Consider the following 4491-nt stretch of genomic DNA (forward strand, 5'->3'; position numbering starts at 1 on the left):
CAGCCGCGTGAGGCAGAGCTTCCCGGCCGCCGTGGAGGAGGGCCTGTGCGGGGTGACCGGCGCCCTGCTGGAGCTCGCCTATAGCCTGCAGGCGCTGGTAAGGCGGCGGGAGGGCCGGGTGGTGGGTGATGCTGGTGGCTGGTAGGGTAACGGGGTTGGTGCTGCTCAGTTAGGAACAGACGGTGGAGAAATTAAACTTGAAATCATTAGAAAGCGTTAACATCCTAAAAGTAGTTAATAATGTACATAAAATATTTACCTTAGCGGTTAAGCAGGCATGGTAACTTTTCTTCCGTGGCTGCAAAATATGGAATCTCATTGCTTCTGTGAATAGCAAGGTGAAAGTGAGCGCAGGAAAAGGCTTGTGCACATATCATAATGAATGTTGTTAATACGAATTCCAGCGTGGCCCTGCTCTCAACTGCTTCATTGCCGTGCATAGGTTGGGGTGTCCCAGCTGGTTATCAAAGTAACAAAACACTGTCTTGCATGCGTAACTTTTCTGTAAGTTTTTTTTTAAAGAGATGAACAACACAGATGAAGCATTTACTTTGTATTTACACAGAGCAACAGAACAAGGCGAGCAGGACAGTAAGAAGCAGAAAAACCTATGAAATCATAGAAGCACAGAATGGCTTAAATTGGAGCCCACCCAGCCCCAACCCCCTGACATGGGCAGGGTTGCCCCCTGCCAGCTCAGGCTGCCCAGGGCCCCATCCAGCTGGTCTTGTGTGCCTCCAGGCTTAGGGCACACATTTGTCCTGTACCCCTCCTAGGCTATAAGCATACAGCAGAGCTCCAGTCCAGAGCCCATCCAAGAGGCAAAAGCTGTGCTGTACTGCATGTGCATACTTAAGGAACTAGCAGATCACAACACTGTAACTCCCTCAGTTCCACTGAAGTCCCTCTCCTATGAAGAAAGGCTGAGGGAGTTGGGCTTCTTCAGCTTGGAGAAGAGAAGCCTCTGGGGAGACCTTGTTGCAGCCTTACAGTACTTGAAGCAGCATACAAGCAGAGAGAGAGGACTGGCTTTTTACACGGTTTGATAGTGGTAGAACAAGGAGCTGCGGCTTTAAACTAAAAGAGGGGAGAATTAGGCTAGATGCTACGAAGAAACTTAGGAGGTGGTGAGGGCTTGGCACAGGTAGCCGCAGATGCCCCATACTTGGAGGCATTCGAGACCAGGTTGGATGGGGCCCTGGGCAACCTGAGCTAGTGAAGGCAGACCTACTTGTGGCGGGGGGTGTTGGAACTAGATGAAGATGCAAAATTGTGCTTGTTCTCTTTTTCATTTGCCTCATCTTAATAGCTTTGAAAGCTTATTTTTCACCTATGTTCCCTGTTCTGGGACTATACCTTAAAAGTTATTTGTATTCCAAGGATTTCTGCCAACAAGAAAGAACATCAGTACTGGAGACAAATAACAGTACTATATCAGTACTACAGTTACCTCTCTAGAATTAAAAGCCAGAGGGATTTGTAATAGAAGTAAAAAGACTTTTTAGTAAAGACACCAAACTTACTGTGTTGTAGAGACTTGGATGAAGGTCTTCGAAGTGATTGTGGGTAGATAAAGTCCCATTGGAAAAGTCTCCTGGATTCTAGCAAATCTTAATCATCTGTGTGGTGTGGGTTTTTTGTGTGTTTGTTTTTCTTTAGGGTGAATATTTTGATCAGTCACATGTGGCTCTACCAAATGTTTCGAAGTTCTTCCTGCATCAAGCTCTGGAAGAGAGAAAAGCCGCAGAGGCTCTGATGAAGTATCAGCAAGAAAGAGGAGGCCATTACTGTTCTAAAACCATCCAGGTGTGTAGCACGGAATGAGCTTTCAAGCATTTGCAATAACAGTAGTTACTCTAATTTCTTGCATATTGTTGGTACTTCAGATCTCTGCATTCATCCCCTTAGATTTCCAGGTATAATTTTCTAGGAGTTATAAAAAATCCTAAAAGAAATGCTCCAGACTAGGAGTTTTAAATCCTAATGTGACTTCTTGATAGGAAGATGCAGGAAAACAGTGAATATGGAAAGATGAGCTTCTTCTAAATAAATGTAATTCTGTCTTTGTTTCTAGAAACCAAATTGTGACTATGCTGTCGGTTTGATGAAAGCTCTGGAACTAGCTATGATGCAGTGGAAAACTCTGACACGATACTTTGAAGAGCTTTATGCCCTAAGCATTGAAAATGCAGACCCTCATAGCGCAAGCACTATCAAGAAACAATTTATTGGGCCCAAAATCCAGAAGATCAAGATGATGGGAGACCTCCTGACCAATGCTCGCAGGCTTGATTGTTCCCAAGATGGCAGAAATAGTCTTGGGGATTACTTTATGGACCGGTTGCAGAAAGAGTTCAGAACAGGCACAGAGCCAGAGTCTAGTCAGCAGTGCAGCCCCTGTCCTCCTCTCCAGCAGTGTGCAGGAGCTTCAGACGGTCTGAAGCGTCATCAGAAAGAATTTTCCCAACACAGGAACAGCATAGGGCCAATATATGCAACCATACACTGCACTGCCACACTGCCACAGTGTAATAACGATGGGACGGGAGCAAAAATGAAACGGGAGGGAGGTACTTTAATGCTGTAGCTCTTATCACTGTGGTCCAGCTCTGAAGGCAGACCTTTACAGAGAAGAGTGGCCTGGAGACTAGAACTCGGGGGACACGATGCTTTATCACTTCCCCCTCTTTACACCCTGCCCCTCGTCCTCATTTGAGCCACAGCTCAAAATCCAGCCCATTCCATTGTCTTGTTTAAATGACAGCAAGGTTGCTAGTTACCAAAATTGATAGCATTCATTGCATTTTTATCTATGCAATTCTTCCTAGAAACCGAAAGCTTCTAGACCTCTTCTGTCTTAAACAATAGGGTTAGCTATTGCAAATTATGTTAGCAGTATATACAACTTCTATTAAAAACAAAAAAAACTTTAGTAAAAAGACATGTCTATATGGAGGAAACTCAAAGATTTAGTTTTATATTATCAGATTTTATATTAGAAATTTTATATTAGCATATTTACACAATGTAATGAACTTTTTAAAAGACTTGCTTTAAGACAAGGTTTTATTTGCTGATTTCTATCGTAGTAGCAGTTAAAATAAGTAGTCCAATTCATTTACTTACAACCTAGCTGTTTCTACAGTTGTGTACTTCTCCAAGATGAAGGATGCAAACACCTCCTCCACGGCAGTAATAAGACCAATGCTTATAGGCACATGGCTTAACTCTTACATTGTCCTGTGTGGAGTCAGGAGTTGGACTTGATGATCCTCATGGGTCTTTACCAACCCTGGATATTCTGTGATTCTAAATTCCTTCCATTCACCTCCTACAGGAGTGCCTCTCTTTCTCTATACTGGCTACCAAGGTCACCTAGGAAGAGCAGCTGGCTAGATCAGCTGTTTGCAGCTAGGTTGTGAATTGGTGTGGTTTTTTTTTTTTTATATACTATATTTTTATGCATTTGGGGTTTGCTTCCTTGAAAGATTCTTACTTTTACGTGATGTTGCAAACAACGTTCCTATAATGTTTGACAATAAATTCAGTTCCATATTAAAAAACAGTACTTTGCATTTGCATTGTATTCCTCATATTATAAGCATGACAGTATTTTCCAAGAGATTTTGCATATGTATATGAAATGACACCATTACTTAACTGTGATTGAGAAGGTTGCACAGATGAATTTGAAGATGAAAGCAATAGACCACAGAATGAAAATAAATGCTAGAAGACTGTATTCCAGTAAATGCTTTGACTCCCTTCCACAGCTGCAGTTAAGTACCCATTTCTGTAAAGCTGTGTAGACCACTTAGTTTGTTAGTGTTGCAACACAGGACAGATGATTACAGCATTGATGCTTTCCTCATCTTTCTAGTACAATGATTCAGCTTTTTTTTTTCTTTTAGTTGGGGAAATTACTTTAAAACATCTCCTGTGTTCTCCAGTAAAAATACTGCATTGTGCCACAAGAATGGTTTGAAATGCTTTTAGCAACATGCTGGATTCATCTGTTTGGGGTGGCTGCTCTCAAATACAGCAGTAGTTCAACAGATATTTCCATCTGGGCTAGATTCCAACACCCACCCTCACGCTGAGCATACCTTATTCAACAATTAGTTCCACTGACTGCAACTCAACATGAATAAGAGCAATGGAATCTCTCCTTCTCAGTATTAATACATAGCTCACTAAGTATGAACAGACCAAAACTGCTAGTTGAGTTATAAACTAGTGCTACATGGCTAGTACAGGCAACATTTGATACACAGCAGTCTCCTTTAAGAGTTGTTAACCTCCAATACAGGCACTGGTTTCAAGTACTGAAGATCTTAAATGAATTCCAACAGAACGAGGAGCCCAACACTTAAACTTTTCAATGTGAGACTTACTTGCTGCTGCTGCTTCTCTGAAATGTTCCTGTATGCGCTTCTCAGAGACTCTTCTCACCTTTATCTTTGTAGCCAAACATGCCAGTACTCTTTCAGA

Source organism: Meleagris gallopavo, chromosome 5 (assembly GCF_000146605.3).
Source record: "Meleagris gallopavo isolate NT-WF06-2002-E0010 breed Aviagen turkey brand Nicholas breeding stock chromosome 5, Turkey_5.1, whole genome shotgun sequence".
NCBI classification, from domain to species: Eukaryota; Metazoa; Chordata; class Aves; order Galliformes; family Phasianidae; genus Meleagris; species Meleagris gallopavo.